The sequence below is a fragment of the Podarcis tiliguerta genome (genome assembly GCF_965153285.1).
Source record: "Podarcis tiliguerta genome assembly, chromosome: 2".
Taxonomy (NCBI): domain Eukaryota; kingdom Metazoa; phylum Chordata; class Lepidosauria; order Squamata; family Lacertidae; genus Podarcis; species Podarcis tiliguerta.
The window spans coordinates 101,444,917-101,462,982 of NC_139535.1; the positions used below are offsets into that span (position 1 = coordinate 101,444,917).

General features: G+C 47.8%; 1 protein-coding gene and 1 long non-coding RNA gene across 15 annotated transcripts in view; one reads left to right on the forward strand and one right to left on the reverse strand.

Moving 5' to 3' along the window:
* Window positions 1–13,698, reverse strand: part of KMT2D (lysine methyltransferase 2D) — a 105,161-nt gene extending 91,463 nt beyond the window's left edge. For 5 of the 13 annotated variants that reach the window (XM_083427148.1, XM_083427142.1, XM_083427143.1 and 2 more), the window contains exon 1: window positions 11,170–12,396. The gene's annotated coding sequence lies outside the window, so the exon portion shown is untranslated. The other 8 variants (XM_083427140.1, XM_083427147.1, XM_083427149.1 and 5 more) reach the window with 6 other exon arrangements.
* Window positions 98–4,960, forward strand: LOC310671752. Of its 2 annotated transcripts, none has more exons than XR_014508150.1 (3): window positions 98–477; window positions 1,237–1,485; window positions 4,805–4,960. It is a non-coding gene; the product is annotated as an uncharacterized lncRNA (long non-coding RNA). The 2 variants fall into 2 exon arrangements; XR_014508151.1 differs by having other exon boundaries at window positions 98–364; window positions 410–1,485.
* Window positions 13,699–18,066: the final 4,368 nt, after the last annotated feature.

The window sequence follows — 18,066 nt, forward strand, 5'->3', positions numbered from 1 at the left end:
AGGAGTGCTCTGATGGTGTTTCCTGCTTGGCAGGGGGTTGGACTTGATGGCCCTTGTGGTCTCTTCCAACTCTATGATTCTATGATTCTATAAGAGCTGCCCTCCATCAATCTAGAATATGTTGCCTTCCCTGTCAAGGTGGGTTTCTCAGTCTCACCTTGGGAATTCGTACAAGATATTCTCACTTGCATTGTGAGACTTCTGAGCCCTAGCAAACTAGCAAGCGGGTGAGCAGGTGGATGCATTATCCTAGACTTCCCCAATTTGGACCCAACCCCAGAGATGTTGCACTAAAACTCCTCATCGCTGGGGCTGGAGAAAGTTGGAATCTGTGGCATCGTGCAGCTGGGCTCACATCAGTGGCGTGTCAGGAGGCAAACTCACCTGCCCCTCCTGGTATGCTCAGCAGGCAGAAGGACAGGTGCCCAGAACTGCCCCACGCACCAGTCAACCTCTGAGACCCAAAGAGGGAACCAGGTTAGGGAATGCTACATTCTTTTATAACCAAAGGATATCCCCCTTGTGTACAGGAGCCAAGCCATTGGACTTCAGCTGGTGACCCACAATCTGAGGAACACTCCACACAAAAGTGGGCCACGCCAATAACGCCTTTTGCTTTTTCAAATTCAAGAGAAGGGGGGGGGGGAGAACGAGACCTAAAGATAGACACATGGGGCAAAACACTGGCACATGGTTAAACATACAGTGGTACCTCAGGTTACATATGCTTCAGGTTACAGACTCCGCTAACCCAGAAATAGTACCTTGGGTTAATAACTTTGCTTCAGGATGAGAACAGAAATCGTGCTCCGGCGGTGCGGCGGCAGCAGGAGGACCTATTAGCTAAAGTGGTGCTTCAGGTTAAGAACGGACCTCCAGAACGAATTAAGTATGTAACCCGAGGTACCACTGTATTGTGAATATTGGCGCTTGGGGTTAATGGTGGATCCCAGGTCGGAAAGGAATGAAGATCACTGCCTTTATTGACTCATTCACATTCTCTTTGGTGTTTAACGGTATAACAGAAAAGGGAGATCCTAAATTTCAGAGAACCAGGCTTGTCATGTGTCCTCTTTTCCCAGGACACATCCTCTTTTTCAGGGGTAAAATTTCTGTCTGGGTGGGTTTTTTTAATTTGACAAAATGCTTCTGGCTATACTTCCTGGATGAGACATAGACATAACTGGTGGTTGAAGACTTGCTTTCCTCTTCTCTTCTCTTGCCCCCCACCCTCAGCAATATATCACAGCTTCTACAGCCTACATATAGTAGGGGGATTTAAAATGAGAGTCATCGCAACATCCTCTTTTTTCCGCTCTTCAAAATATGGCATCCCTGCTGCTAAGACATCTCATTGCTTTGCCTGAAGAACGAAAGACTATTGCTCACTTCTGCCCAGAAACTCCTCCGCTAGCAATGTCCGTCCTTCCATCGGGTGGCAGAAAACCGGATTCTCTTTGGGATCACAACCTGTTCAAGGACACGGTAAGTTGGAGCAGAGGAAGTTAACGGGAACCAGGACCAGGTTCCATAAAACATCAAAAAGTCTTCTTGAATTCAAGTTTTCTTCACTCTCTCAAGGTTGAGCTACACACAGCACAATCCCATACAGGTTGATTTGGAAGCAACTCCCACTGTGTCCAGGGAGCTTCCTCCCGGGGAATGTGTGAGGACTTCAGCCTCAATGTAATACGTATACCTTTGATTCCTTTACGGTAGTACCTTGGATCTCAAACGCCTGGACTCCCAAACAAATCTGCTCCCGAACGATCAAAACACAGGAGTTTCCGGTTTTTGAATGGTTTTCAGAAACTGAAAATCCGGCGCGACTTCCGCAGCTTCTGCAGCCAATCGGTAGACACACTTTGGTTTTTGAATGGTTTCAGGAGTTGAGTGGACTCCCAGAACGCATTATGTTCAAGAACCAAGGTACGACTGTATTTAAAAATCAGTGCAGTGTCTCTCTATAGCTCAGGAAGGGAGGACTTGTGTGGTTTTCTAGATGCTGCATTCCACCTCCCATCAGCCAAGCATGGCTGAGATGATGGGATTTGTAGTCCAACAATACCTGGAATGCAACAGACTCCTCATCCTTGCTATATATCTATATATCCTTACTATATTCTTTGGGGCAGAATATAAGATACCGAATTCAGCCTATAAAATTCAAAGCTCTACCTACCTGAATCGCCATCTTGTCTACTAACATCTCCAAGAACAGCAGAGCACATCCAAAAGACTTAGAGAGAGCTTACACCACAAGGGTGCAGGGAGCGATTACCCGACAACAGTAGTGGGGGGCTGTTATTGGGTTGTTGTTTTTATTTCGATTATATATATTGTGGTTTTTATGTTGATCTTTTCTGTGAACCGCCCTGAAACCTCTGGGTATAGGGTGGTATATTAATAATAAATAATAATAATAATAGACTGCCCTACACCATACATTCATTGCCTGAATCAAAGCATCTCTTAGAACCACCAGAAAACAATGAGCACATTAGGACTACACATTTAAAGTGCTATGATACCACTTTAAATGTTCATAATATAATTTCAGGTCTGGCAGGGCGAAGCCTCCTCTATCTTTCGCATCAGTCAATAACTTGAATTTTATTCTCAGCTTCTTACCCTGCCAGATATACCTTGAATTTACTCTTTAAATATTGCCGCCCCTTTGATTATCGGAATTGTCTGAAACAAAAACAACATCTTCGGTAACACACTCATCTTTATCATTGCAATTCTTCCCCAGAGAATTCTGGGAGCTGTAGTTTGTTAAAGGTGCTCAGAGTTGTTAGGAGACACCCTATTCTCCTCCTAGAGCTACAATTCCCAGGGTGGTTTAACCATCAATCCCCTCTTCCCAAGGAACTATGGGAACTCTTTTTGATAGGAAACGGGGAGGTCTGCCAACAACACTCAGCACCCTTAACAAACTACAGCTCCCAGAATTCTTTGGGGGAAGCAGCGACTGTTTATAAGGTGATACCACAGCACTTTAAATAGATGGTGTGAATGTGGCTTGTGCGCACAGTCTGACTTCCAAAGGCCATTGTTGGCGCAGAATTTAGCAACGAAATTTCTAGCAGGGTGTTTTGCTAACAAACAGAGGAGGGATCATGACTCAATGATAGAGGACTTGCATTGCCCAGGGTCAATCCTTGGGCATCCCTTGCTGAAAAGATAAAGAGAGCATTCACTGCGAAGGACCACGTGCCTGAGATCTTGAAGTGCTGCTGTCAGTCAGAGTATGCACTGCTGGGTTAGATGGGGAAATGGTCAGATCGGGTGTAAGGCAACCTTGGGGGAGGGGGCTTATATAGGATGATGCTTTTCAAAATTACTGAAGCCTTGTTCCCAAAATCCAGGTTCAGATCTTCCATTAAAGAAGGCAGCCAGCGACATTTTCCAAAGGGGGAAGCTTAACTCTTACCCATGTGGGAATGACACGGAGGAAAACTTCCCCAAAGCCCAGGGAAGAGAAGAAGGAAGCACAAAGCCTGCCCCTCCTGGGAACCCAGCCCCAAAGATGCAGCCTTCCCCTTGCCAAGTTTAGTGGAAAGGGGGAAAAGAGAGAAAATGCCTGCCCCCCCCCCACAGCCTGGACCTGCCTCACTTCTTAGACTGTAAACTGCAATTCAGCAGCTGTCTTTTGCACAAAACCTCCAGGTCTGTTTGACCCATAGCCTAAAATAGCTTCTAGGAAGGCCACCACACAGTTAAAGAAGTCTTTAGCTGATTGAAACAGATGCTTCTTAATAAAACACACCTTCGTATCCTTGAATAAATATAAACTCGTCCTGGGGGGAAAATAATTTTTCCATCATTTTATGGATGACGCAAACATGTTGACGTACCACATCACAAACCATCTTTGAAAGAGGAAGCGTTCCCTCCTTACATTTTGATGAAGTCCTTGCATTAAAAATAATTAAACCATTTCTAATAATCTGGTGGATGATTAATTAGGGGTAACTTTTTGACCGATCCGAAGCTCTTAAATAAATTAATCTAACTGACCCAACAGCTTCAACGCTGCTAGTAACAAGTAAACTTATCTTGGCTGCGAGTCCTGGAAGACCTGCTCCTCGCCTTGCAGGCCTTTCCCCACCTGGCCTGGGAAGCCGGGGCCCGGACTGACTCCAGCTACAAAATCTGAGGTTGCGGAACAGACTCTTAGGCTGGGGTGTTGTTGCTGCTGTAAGGTAAAGGTAAAGGTACCCCTGCCCGTACGGGCCAGTCTTGACAGACTCTAGGGTTGTGCGCCCATCTCACTTAAGAGGCTGAGGGCCAGCGCTGTCCGGAGACACTTCCGGGTCACGTGGCCAGCATGACAAAGCTGCATCTGGCAAGCCAGCGCAGCACACGGAAACACCGTTTACCTTCCCGCCAGTAAGCGGTCCCTATTTATCTACTTGCACCCAAGGGTGCTTTCGAACTGCTAGGTTGGCAGGCGCTGGGACCGAATGACGGGAGCGCACCCCGCCGCGGGGATTCGAACCGCCGACCTTGGTGCTGAGGCTTTTACCCACAGCGCCACCCGGGTCCCTGTTGCTGCTGTAATTGATACTAATCTTTATATCTTTATTTTAGATCTTATTATGATTTATGTGGAAATGGTTTAATTTGGCTATGTACTTTTCATGTTTTATTTATTGATTTGTAATAATTTAGTTACGTTTGTTATTAGGTGATTTTTATTCTCATGCCGCAAGCCACCTTGAGCAATGGTTTGAACATACATTTAAACATTTGAGCATACAAAGAAAACTATCTATATATGCCTTAGTTCTTTCTGCAGTGCCAACTTTTGCCAACACAGTAGCAAATGCACTCAGGCTGCAACTGTAAACTGGAAGCAAGGCCCATTGAATGCAATGAGAAATACCTGCAAGCAGAAGCACACAGGATTGCATTATCAAGGGGCTGATCAGAGAGTTTCAGCCATCTTCTGTGACAACATTTATGCAACATGTGAAGCGGCCTTTATAGATCACAACTTGCTTTAAGGATTAAAACAGGGTTTGTTCAAGCACGCAGTTTGCCAATTTGCAATGTTTAACACCTTATCTGTTTCATACCGTAGATGTTGGGTTGACCTGAACACACGACCAGTGTTAGAAACTCAGATATATAAGCTAGGTGCCAAATGGCTCCTTAAACAAGGGTTACAGTCGCTAAAACGGGATGCCTTACCTAGTTGCCATTTTGGGGCCAGACAGTTCAAAAGTCGTATTTTTCAATAGGACTTTTTGGTTCCTTAAATTCATTCCGATTGTGCTGATACAATATAATGAATAGAATTCTACAGAATGTACTGCTAGTGTGTGAAAACAGTCAAGATCCAAGGATCCCCAGACATGCACCTCCAGAAGGTAGAGGCGTTCGATGGCATCCTGGCACCTGGGCATCTTCTTGGTCACATGTGGCCGATAGTAAAGGTAAAGGGACCCCTGACCATTAGGTCCAGTCGTGGCCGACTCTGGGGTTGCGGCGCTCATCTCGCTTTATTGGCCAAGGGAGCCAGCGTACAGCTTCTGGGTCATGTGGCCAGCATGACTAAGCCGCTTCCGGCGAACCAGAGCAGCGCACGGAAACACCGTTTACCTTCCCGCCAGAGTGGTACCTATTTATCTACTTGCACTTTGATGTGCTTTCGACTGCTAGGTGGGCAGGAGCAGGGACCGAGCAAATGGAGCTCACCCTGTTGCGGGGATTCGAACCGCCGACCTTCTGATCGGCAAGTCCTAGGCTCTGTGGTTTAACCCACAGTGCCACCGATAGCCAGGTGCAAAAGACGCCTGGCAAATTTTGAACGCTGCATGTGACTGAAAATGTATCTTTTAATGGACTTATGTATGTCCCTTTCAGCGGCACAGAGTATTAAGTATTTTCATATAGCCTCAGAATAGGACAGGAGTTTTTATTGACTTTGAAGAAAAATGGGGATATTGGGTATGGCACAGTGATGGTTCTCAGAGCCACCATGTCAAAGGGCATCTAGGATTCATATCTATGACTGAAGGATAATAAAAATTACAGTGCAAAAAAGCAAGTCACGTCTTTCAGGCCTACGAGGAAAAGAAGAAACCTCTGCCTCAGCCACATACGCCTTTGTGTCAGGAACGGGCAAACAGTAAGATTGATGACATGCAATAGCTACAGAATGACATGCAATAGATCGCCAACGATTTCCAACTCCCAGTTTTTTAACTATTGCAAAAAAAATAATATGACCACACATACACACCTATATTAGACCAATGAAATTAAGAAAGCTTGGGATAAGCAAAAATGGAACTTTGCGTGGAAGGACTGTTGAGCTCTGTTCAGTTCTGGTACAGCGGTACCTCGGGTTAAGTACTTAATTCGTTCCGGAGGTCCGTTCTTAACCTGAAACTGTTCTTAACCTGAAGCATCACTTTAGCTAATGGGGCCTCCAGCTGCCGCTGCGCCGCCCGAACACAATTTCTGTTCTCATCCTGAAGCAAAGTTCTTAACCCAAGGTACTATTTCTGGGTTAGCGGAGTCTGTAACCTGAAGCGTCTGTAACCTGAAGCATATGTAATCCGAGGTACCACTGTACTCAGAAATCTCTATGCTGAGAGTCCCCTGCACCGCAAGTCTATACACAAACTACAGCCCACAAGACTCAACCATGCACTTGCTTTACATTACACCAGGGGTTTTCAACCAGTGTGCTGTAACCCTGGGGTGCCTTGAATGATGGTCAGGGGTGTCACAGGCAACACTGGCCTCTGTCCCTCTTATTCCCCCTCCCTCCTCTGATGCCCTCTTGTATCTCTGCCTCCCAAAGGCCTGCACAGCTGTTTTTTGCAGCAGCAGCCCTGGCTACAAGCACCGCAGGCGAATGGTGCCTCTGGGGCTGGCCAGGTGAGAGGAGAGGAGGCTGATGGAACACTACACATGGGAGGGTGTTCAAAAATGGGTGAGGGGCTGCTGGCACCGCGGGCAAGGGGTGACTGGGGCTCCTGAGCCCCACAGGGGTACCACAGAAAGAATGTAGTTGGTCGAGGGACTCAAAAAGGTTCAAAAACCTCCTGCATTATGCTGCTTCTCAAAAGACTCCCCTACAAAAACTGGTCTGGAAATCCAGCCGGGTGGTTTAAAGAAGACCAAAGACTGTGCAACTCCTGATCCTTGATGTTCAGATCAGGGCATCAAATCTAGAGTTAAATCACGAGCAAACATTGTTGTTTTTTAAAGTGCTCACACACAATGCCAACTCCCACACAAAACTTGCCCAAGATTTGTCTCCAAAGGCTTTTGTCTGGACAGCTAACCTCTTGAGGTGAGTGGTAATCAGAGAAATGGCCTCTACAGTGGTGGCACCCCACTTAAGGAACTCTCTTTTGTCCGAGCATCACTTGAGGTGCCAAGCCTTATGCTTTTGCCTCCACGCAAATACATTTTAAAAAATTTAAATTGCTTTATTGGCCACTTGCGACCAAGCAAAGAGGCCTGGGCACCCGGAAGGTCTCCCTCACCCGGAGGTGCGTGCCTGGGGGAGTCCTTGGATCTTGACCGTTTTCACACACTAGCAGCACACCCTGTAGAATTCTGTCCATTATATTTCATTTGCACAATCAGAAAATTTCAGGAACCAAAAAGTCATTATTGAAAAATACGACGTTCGAGCCATCGGGGTCAAAAAATGGCAACTCAGTATTCCATTCTGGCAACTGTAACCCTTGTTTAAGAAGCCAATTGGAGCCTGGCGTATTTATTTATTTGTGGCATTTTACAAATAAAGTTAGACACCAACACGTCTACGCTCCATACTTCAGCTAGTATAAACCTCACAGCTCCCCCCCATCACTACAGAAAACTAGAAACTGTGACACCGTTGTGACAAGATCTTCAACACAAAACTGAAATCCCCTGCCTTCACATCTCCCCACAGGAAAGGGAGAGATGAGAACCCACAACTATTAGCTGGTTTTAGCACTGACATAGCCCATTGGTGGGGAACCTGTGGCCTTACAGTAATTGTTGAACTGTAACTGGCATCATCCCCAACCCCTGGCCATGTAAGCTAGGACTTTGACTGGAGGGCCCAAAACTTCCCCTCAAATCCATTTAGCCACACTGAAAAATAAGTGCTAAAACAGAATTTGGAATCTCCTCAAATCTCAAGCCAAATCCATTTGTTCTCTCTAGCCCTTTCTATGGTACACTTTTGCCGACCAAACAAAGGCAAAACACATCACTGGACAAAGCGCCGGGTGTCGATTCAAATTTCCTATTTAGCCTTGCCAAGCAGCTCTTGTCCCTTGTCAAATCTACCTCTGCCTCACCTGTGAAAAAATTAAATAAATAAAATGAAAAGGGCAATCCATTCCATAGGCTCACAGAAATAAATTAAGATGAAGAAGCAAACCACCCTCGCTCACCGCCAAAACTTACAAAATGGGGAAAGCAAAATAAATTAAAAACCCATTAAAGGTGGGGGGGAGCATATACGGTTGGTGTAATCTGTGCAAAATTCTATAATGGGGCAACAGGTGTTTGCAGTGGCCAAGTTTGAAAGACCCAGCAGGTGAGGCCTGGAACAAAGACAAAACCCTCATGGTGGGATCTATGAATCAGGGATCCCAGGGCTTGAACCAGAAAGTAAGACCTGGCATAGCAAGCCACCTAGATCTGCAAACACTTAGCCTTCGGAGCTCTCAACAGGCACAGGTGGGAACGGAGAGTAACACAAGGCCCTGCTACTGCCAGGCAATCTGAAACATCTGGATTGCCCCAGTAAAGTCGAGATACTAGGAGCCTGCTCATCAGTTCTTGCCTGGTTAACAGAACAGTGACCATCTACCAACAAGATCTTTAGGCTTCAGCTCAAACCTTCTGCCTCAACAGCTGACCTTGGGGACCCTAGACTTTAGTGTACACGCATACATACAGCTTTAACAGGTCTGGATTGAGGCAAGGCCTGTAGTCACAAAAATAAGGTAGGAGTTCCTGGTTTTCTTGAGAAATTCAAAAATATTTCTGTTTTAGGGCAAGGAGTCTTACTGGACACTTTGGTTACGGCTGTTTTTGATCCTCAATGAAAGCTGGTGGCTGACAGTGAGGCAATAGGGGCAAATCCATCTCTTATCTCTTCTTGCAATTATCATTACAACTCAGCAGTTACACAAGGAAATCAAATGATATAAAGAGCTTCTTAAGCAATAAGGGTTAAAGCGTGTGAGGAATTCATTTCGGAAGTCCCAAGTGCGACTGATGCAAACACAGAAGAAGTTCTGGTTCTATTATCACCATTTGAGGCAACCTCACACAATAAGAAAGTAGTGTAATTATTTGGGTAGCCAAATATCAGTGACAACTGCAAATCTCCCACAGCTGCAAAAACACACCCTTTGCAGAGTTTGCTGCAACAAGATACGTGCAGCAAGATCAAAGATCCAGCAATCCCGGGTAGGAGCACTGTCTTCGCTGAAAATATATATATATATTTATGTAACTAAATAATGTAAGTAACAGGATTTCAAACCACCATCTGGATCGTGCAGCACACTGCAGGTGAGCTTTGCCCTTTGATGTGGAATGTCTTATTAAACCAGAGCGGGGGAGAGGCATCCCTCCAGATGTTGCTGGACTCCCCAAACCCATCAGAGCCGGACACCAAGGCCCATGGTCAGGAGTGGAAACGGGAGCCGCAGTCTCAGCAGCCTCTGAAGGGCCTGAGGTTGCCCCACCTGTGCATGAAAGGGGCCACACATGTATCACTGCCCTCTGCAAAGCCAGTTGCCGTTCAGCTGCTCTCTGTCTCTCCCCACTGTCAAGAAAATGAGAAGTTCTGCTCTTCTTCGGAGAGGCAACTGGTTTAGAGTGTGTGCAACAGGTGTGGCCCACAAAGTCCCCTCTCTGACAGCCAGAGGGTGAAGGAAGGTGTCTGTATTTCACTGAGGGACAAAACTCACCGGCCAGACTCTGCCACCCTCCCCAGGCCCCCTTATAACAGAACAGGAAATTCTGATCACCTCTGCAATTGCTCCTCAACAGCAGCCAACTGCATATATGGATCTCAGCATCTTAAAAAATGAGTTGTTTTGCGATGCCATTGCCAGCACCACCCTTGCCCACCCCACCCCAGATCCCAGCTTTGTCTCCAAGCATGCTATCACCTAGACCTAGAAGAACACTGGCAGGGAGAGAGAGAATATGCCAACACAATTCTCCTCTTCAACATCCCCCCCCCCCCCAATCTCTCAGCAAATCCCTCTGGACTCCTCCATAATCCCATGCAGGCTGCGTTCTGGGCAAAGTAGGCCTTGCCACTTTGTATGTTTCTAGGAGGGAGAATGCCGTACCCTAACCTAATTCAAAAGAAAGAAGCCCCCTACATTTAAAAAGGGGGGTGTTGGTGTAAGGAACATTTGCAATCAGACTGGGGCCTTAGAGAGCCCTCCATTTTCGAGAAACCTCACAATGCAACAGTCCTGTCGAGAAAAACACCTATTTGTAATGTGACGTTGTCTCGCCTTGCAATCTACCAAATTAAAGCTGCCTTTTAATCCCAAGTGAAACTGAATGTAAGTGGGGGGGGGGGGGAGATGGGGGACGCTTGGGAAGGAAAGCTGGCAAAGGGAGGGGGGTAATAACGACAAAGCTCTAATGAGTTGTTAACAAACACTCCCCCCCCCTCCATCCCCCTTTAGCACAATACAAGAATCATAGCAGAAGAAGAGAAGTCAGATTTGGTCCCAAACAAATACACTTCCCTGCGGATTCCATCATTGTGCAAAACATACCAATAGATACTTGTGTTTCTTAGGGCAAGGGAAAGAAACGAATACATCCTCCTTTGACCCAAAATTAAGGCAGCTCTGTTCTTCCCAACAGGAAGGATGTGAAAACCATTTCCCCCTTCCCAATCGCTAATTTATAAAGGCGAAAGAAACACAGAGGCCTAGGCTCTTGGGTGGGGGGGAATATAGTCAGTAGGCTTGCTACCAGCGGCCCTCCACCACCTTCCCTTCCCCAACTGCTTTTACACAACAGAATTTCTCATGCACCAGAATGCCACATAAAATTCCGACATAAATGCACCCTCAGTACATTTGACATTCAAAAAAGGCCAGGAGCTTGTCTTTCGCTTGCCTTTTTCTAGATCTAGGAAAATGGGGAGTCCTCACCTACCTCTCTTCTACAAGGCGATCCAGAAATCCTCACCCGGCAAAATCCATCGGCAAGATATAGCAGAAATCATTATCCAAAAAATCACGAAGGGAGGAAAAGGAAGGGTTTGCATTTGTTCCCTTCCTTTAAAAAAAACAAAACAAAAAAAAACTATATATAGATATATATTTCTGCTGGACTTTTATTTACAGCCACCCGGAGAGCGAAGGGGGGATAAAACAAGCAAAACAAAACAAAACAAAAAGGTTTGGGAAGGATGCTAGTTCCAATATCCGAGGCTCTCTCCACTCAGGAAAAAAGAGACCGCCCAGCCCCCTTCGGAGAGTAGGGGACGGGTGAGCTTTGCTTCCTTCCACCACGGCAGTTCAGGGTTCCAAAATCAGCCCAAAGGGAAGAGCGAAACAGCAAGATCCCTAGGACGACACACAAAGGGAGCTCCGGTTTTGCCTTTGATCTTCAAGCAGCCGCATCCGACGGAGAAGGCCTTTCTGCCGGCCGCGTCCCCTCGCTCACTTCTGCCTCCGGGATTCTCTCTCCGGGTCCCCCGTCCCCCCCACCGCCTGCCCGCCCCTTGCACCCTCCCGCTTACCCCCTTGCTCTTAGCAGGAGGCGCCCCGAACAGAACGTTTCGAACACTCACTTCTAGGCCGGATGGAACGTTGAGGGCTCCCGGGGGGTGGGGGGAGGGAGAAAGAGAGCGAATGGAGGAGAGTGGAGGGGGGGGGGCTGAAATAGAACGTTCAGAGTTTCCCTCCCGATGGAACGTTCATACTTTTCCTCGCCTCTCCCCCGCCGCGCAGATTCTCTTTCCCGGCAAGACACACGCAACTAAAACTAACCCGGAGCCTCAGCTCACCATCCTCGTTTCTTATTATTTGCTACACGGAACAGAGCTTAAACACGCCCGGCCGCAGCCTCCCTCGGAAGGGTGGCTTGCAACCAACACACCCTTGTTTCGGCTGGGGAGGGGTTTTCTCGTCTCTCTCCCCCCCCCACCACCACCTCAACCCTCCCGCTGTTAGCCTCCTCCCTACCTTCTGTTCCAGGCCTCCTCTCTTTCTTTTCCTGTTTCGCTCTCTCCTCTTCCTTTCTTTTCTCTTCCCCCCGCTAAACTTCTCCCCTTCTCCCCCCCGCTTGCACCCTAATCCTCAGCTTCAGAGGAGGAGGGGGCTCCGAAGCAGCATCGCTGGCTGGTCTCTAACACCCCCCCGCTCGGCTTCCGCCCCCCCCGCACCCACCCACAACGACGGGCTTCAAGGAATGGAACAGAAAGTGTTCACCGAGGCAGCCATTTTCAGAGAGGAAAGTAGGTCCTGCTGGGCCAGCTCCGGGTTTGCTTAACCTCCCCCTCCCTCCTCCTCTTTCTGCGCGAGGGGAGGGTGGGATCCCGGAGTCAGGGACTTGTCCCCCTTCCTTCTCTCCGGACGCCTCTTCTCCCCCTCGGAAAAGGCAGAGGGGATCCTGGGCGAGATCCGATCTGAAGCCCCCCCCTTCGCCTTTGCCTCGAGACGGCGGGGGGGACGGAAGAGGGGAGGAAGGGAAAGAGAAAAAAAAGGAGGGAGCGGGCACTTATTTTGTGTTAGGAACCCGATGGCGGAAGGGCACGCAGCAATGGCTTTTGGGGAAGTGAGAGATGCGCCCGTACGGAGCCTCAGCGCACGCTCGGCTGCGGATCACTTCGCCGGCTTTAACCCTCCCGTGCCCGGGCCGGGTGGCTGCGAAAAGCACGTGGGACGGGTTCAGAGGGCTCTTCCTTCCCCACCCTCCGCGAGGGTGCAAGGGATCGCGGGACAGGTGCAATCCTTGCAAGGGGAGAGGAAGCCGCGATTCCGCTCGTTGCACGGCATGGGGGTGACCGGGAAGCAAATAATAAAAATAAATACCTTAAAATAAAATAATAAAAAAGGCAGCAGAGCACTTTTCTCAGCGGGGCGCGCGAGCGGTGGAGGGTTCTTGTGGGTCTCTGAAGGGGGCGCTCGCTCCCGCGCCCGGGCACATGCCTCCAGGACTCGCGCTGTAACCTTTGCTCAAGTGAGGTCCCACTGCGCCCCCCAGCGGCACCGAGCTCCCCGATCTCTCTTTTCCCCCACCGCCACCCCGCGCCCGGATCCCCGAAACACGATTCCAGCGGACCTTTGGGGAATCTTGCAAAATGACCCACCAGAATCGGTTAATATACACCTTTTCAGCTTTGACCCCCGGTTGCCCCGCAAGGTCTTCCCTGGGCTGTGAAGCTGATTCGAAATGTCAGGTTGACCTGGAACATCTCGCGTGCCGCGTTCCCTGTTCCGGGAGGAAAGCAATTTTTATTTTCTTCCCCGACCTCCCTAACCCGTGCAGCGCTTTGCATTCCTTCCTGCCCGTTTTTCTCCCTGCACGGTCGCACAGATGCGACAAACTGGCGCAGCTGGTTATATAATCCCTTGGATTCGTATTTGGAAAGTGTTCCCTATCTAAATATATATGTACTGTATATCGTTTCCATTTCGGGTTTTTCGTCGCTGCCGCTGTTGAAAGAAAGCAGGTGAGTTTGCCTGGGCTTACTCTCCCGGTGTGAAGTAGCAGGCTAGCGCAGGCGGGATGCTTTCGATGTTAACTGGATCTCCCCTAACATAGGAGCCAATAAAATATTTGAGGGGGTCGCCCCCCCCCCCAAGTTAATGGGCATTGTCATTCAAATGGCAAGTGTCATGTGATCGATTATTTAACGAGATGGAGCTTACCTGGGCCCCCCAATATTTTATTCAAGCCCCCCAAAATGTACTGAGCTTCCTTTCACTTGCTATCCTGAACCATTTGAGCATTTGCCTGCGTTTTATGTCAATGCCACGAGATGTTTTTAGGGCGCTCTTTAGGATATTTCATATCCCAAGACTCAACAACTAAAAAGGTACAGCCACAAATTCCCGATTCACGCCATCTTTTTTGCGTTAATAAGAGCCCTTCTACAAAAAGCCCCTGCCTCTCAAAATACACAAACGGCATTCTCTTTTGGAACTGCCTGATAAAGAGAACAGGCAGAATATTGATAATGGGTGTCAACAGTGGCTGGCTTGTGTGGTGTGTTTCTGGGGACAGGCCAGCTGGGGATGCTATCTGTGTGCCATTCTGGCTCAGTGGATTCCCCAAAACTCCCACCTTTGTGTTGTTAGAGGACCTCAGCATCTGGGCAGATCCTGCCTCTGGTTTTGCTCCGGACTTCATTGTTTCCAGGTCAACCTTAGGGTCGTCCCAGATAGTTTGGGGCCCAACACATCGTTTAATGGAAACACGTTGGATTTCCCTCTCTGCAAAAGGCAGGATTCTGGTGATCTTGTGTGGCTGGTGGCATGGCTAGTAAGCCATTGTCATCGCCTACTAACTGCCTGATTTAAGGGGTTTGTGGACTCACGGCTCCCCCCCCCCCCAAGGACACATAGCCAGTTCATATGGTTCATCCCTGGAAACTTTTGGATCTGCTTGATTCCCATAATGCAAGGATAAGGAACCTCAGGCCAAATGCAACCCTCCAGGCCTTTTTCGTCTGGCCTCTGGGACACTCCTCAGGCCACATACCCTCTCCCCAGACCACATCCCTCACTGGCCCAAGTGTTTTTGCCTTGTTTGACTACATCCTTGTTTCCTTAAATGGAAGAAACAGTGTAGAAACAACTTGCCCATCTTAAAATTCACATTTGTGGTTGCACCTTCCCACCAGTGGCATATGGTTCAGCTCCCCTGCCATAATGCTTTGGGAGAATTAGATAGCAGCCTGTTATTGATCCCCTGAGAGGAGAGTGGAATACTTGTTTGACTAGGCCTATAGACTCTGCTGCCTGCACAGAAAGACAGATTGAAGGAGACAGACAGATTTAGCTGAGGGAAGGTCCAAAGTAGACGTGTGCAACTAAAACTTCCATCAGTCCCAGCAAGCATAGTAAATGACCAGGAGTGATGGGAGTTGTAGCTCAGCAACTTCTGGAGAGGCAAAGGTTCTCCACACCTGAGCTAAAGGGAAAGATGCTGAATGTAACAATTATTTTTAGTTCAGTAGTTTGTGTTTTAATGGTTGGATTGCAGTTGTTGTTGTGTTTGTTATTATTTTTGTAAGCTGCTTTGGGTTTTCTTCTTAGCCAACAATCTGTTTTGGGCAACTCCTTTGTGGAGGGGAAAGACGGAATATACCTTTTTAAAAAAACCATTAACCATTTCTTTTCTTTTTTTGACAAAGTTACAAACTTGGTGGATCAGGGGAATGCTATAGATGCAGTGTATCTTGAGTTTAGTAAAGCTGTTGACAAAGTCCCCCATGATATTGTTGCAGAGAAGTTGGGAAATGTGGACTGGATGAGGTACTTCGAAGGTGGATTTGTAGCTGGTTGACTGACCGAACCCAAAGAGTACTCATTAATGGTTCCTTGTCATCCTGAGAAAAAGTGACAAGTGGTGTGCCACAGGGTTCTGTCTAGGGCCCGTTGTTGTTCAGCGTCTTTATAAACAACTTGAACAAAGGAATTGAGGGGACGCTCATCAAATTTGCAGATGACACAAAACTGGGAAGAGTAGCTAATGCCACAGAAGACCAAATTGGGGTTCAAGATGACCTTAACAGATCCGAAAACTGGGCCCAAACAAAATGAATTTCAACAGGGACAAATGTAAGGTTCTACACTTAGGCAGGAAGAACCAGCTGCACAAATATAAGATGAGGAACACGTGAAAAGGATCTAGGGGTCTTAGTAGACCACAAGTTTAACATGAGTCAATAGTGTGATGCAGCAGCAAAAAAAACTAATGCTATTCTAGGCTTGATCAACAGTAGTATAGTGTCCAGATCAAGGAAAGTAATACTTCTGCTCTATTCTGTCTTGGTCAGCTCACACCTGGAGTACTGTGTCCAATTCTGAGCACCGCAATTTTAGAAGGATGTTGACAAGCTGGAACGTGTGCAGAGGAGGCGACCAAGATGATCAAGGGTCTGGAAACTAAGCCTTATGAGGAACGGGAGTTGGGTATGTTTAGCCTGGGTATGTTTAGCCTGCAGAAGAGGAGACTTAGAGGGAACATGATAGCCATCTTCAAATATCAAAAAGGTTGTTACATTGAGGATGGAGCAAGCTTCTTTTCCCCTGCTCTGCATATGCATCCGAGTATTATATTAGTGTCCTGCCAACCTAGCAGTTCAAAAGCACGTAAAAGTACAAGTAGATAAATAGGTACCGCTCCAGCGCGAAGGTAAATGGCGTTTCCGTGCGCTGCTCTGGTTCTTCAGAAGCGGCTTAGTCATGCTGGCCACATGACCCGGAAGCTGTACGCCGGCTCCCTCAGCCAATAAAGCGAGATGAGCACCGCAACCCCAGAGTCGGTCACAACTGGACCTAATGGTCAGGGGTCCCTTTACCTTTTTATTATATTAGTGGCTAAAATTTAGTCAGTTACGAAGCGGAACAAGTAGTTGGTGACTTTTCACACTTGGAAGGAATTGAAATTGATTGGGACTGAAAGAGCACACGGTCCTTGCAATACCCAGGGGTTTCAGATGGACATGTCCTCATTACCTGATGTTTTGTGGTCTGAAGGCACTTGCCGCAGAAACCTTGCTGAAGCTAAACTGCTCTGGGCCTGCTAAGTGCTTGGAGGGAGACTGCCAGAGAAACCTTGTACGGTGGAACCTTGGTTCTCAAACTTAATCCGCTCCGGGAGTCCATTCGACTCCCGAAACCGTTCAAAAACGAAAGCACAGCTTCCAATTGGGTGCAGAGCTTCCTGCACTCAAGTGGGAGCCGTGTCGGACATTTGGCTTCCGGAAAACGTTCGCAAACTGGAAAGATTACTTCTGGGTTTGCGGCATTCGGCAGCCATTTTGTTCTGCAACTAAGCCGTTTGAGAACCAAGGTTCCACTGTACTGCTGCCCTTAAGACTGACCCAGAAACCCCAGCGGGTGCAGAATGCTGCAGCGAGACTCCTTACGGGGTCTTCGCTGCGAGATCACATTCACCCGGTGCTATACCAGCTGCACTGGCTCCCGGTGGAGTACAGGATCAGGTTTAAGGTGCTGGTTTTAACCTTTAAAGCCCTATACGGCCTAGGACCCTCGTACCTACCGGACCGCCTCTCCTGGTATGTCCCACGGAGGACCTTACGGTCTTCAAACAAAAACTCATTGGAGGTCCCGGGCCACAGAGAGGTTAGGCTGGCCTCAACCAGAGACAGGGCTTTTTCGGCTGTGGCTCCGATCTGGTGGAACGCTCTGTCACAAGAGACCAGGGCCCTGCGGGACTTGACATCTTTCCGCAGGGCCTGCAAGACAGAGCTGTTCCACCAGGCCTTTGGCCAGGGCACAGCCTGACTCCCTCCTTTGGCAATCTGCACAGAACTCTAGCCCAATGGCTGCCATCAATTTGATTTGAATTAATTTTATAATGAAATGATTTTAGAATGTTGTATTATTTTATTGTTGTTAGCTGCCCTGAGCCCGGCTTCAGCTGGGGAGGGCAGGATATAAATAAAAATTTATTATCATTATTATTATTCCACGATAGAAGGAAGGGAGGACACACTGTAAATGTTCTAAATAAATCGTACGTCAGTGAAGAAACATTCCAGATAGACTATCCTCACGGAACTTCACTCACCTACAGGCTGGAGGTGGAGAATATACCCCTGTACATTTAAAGAAGAGGAAGTGCTCTGGCAGTACATATATAAGGCCCATAAAGCCATATAACATACAGGCGGGGAAACTACAACAACACTAAGAGTTCAAGGCAGTTTCATGTTATCCCTGTGCCAATCCAAGCCTCAGATAAAATGTAGGGCTTGATTGAAACGCGATGGCAGGGAGGGGCAAGCACATGGAAGCACATGCATGGTCATTCAAGACTTTACAGCAGCTGAATTTGATGATGAATTGTGTA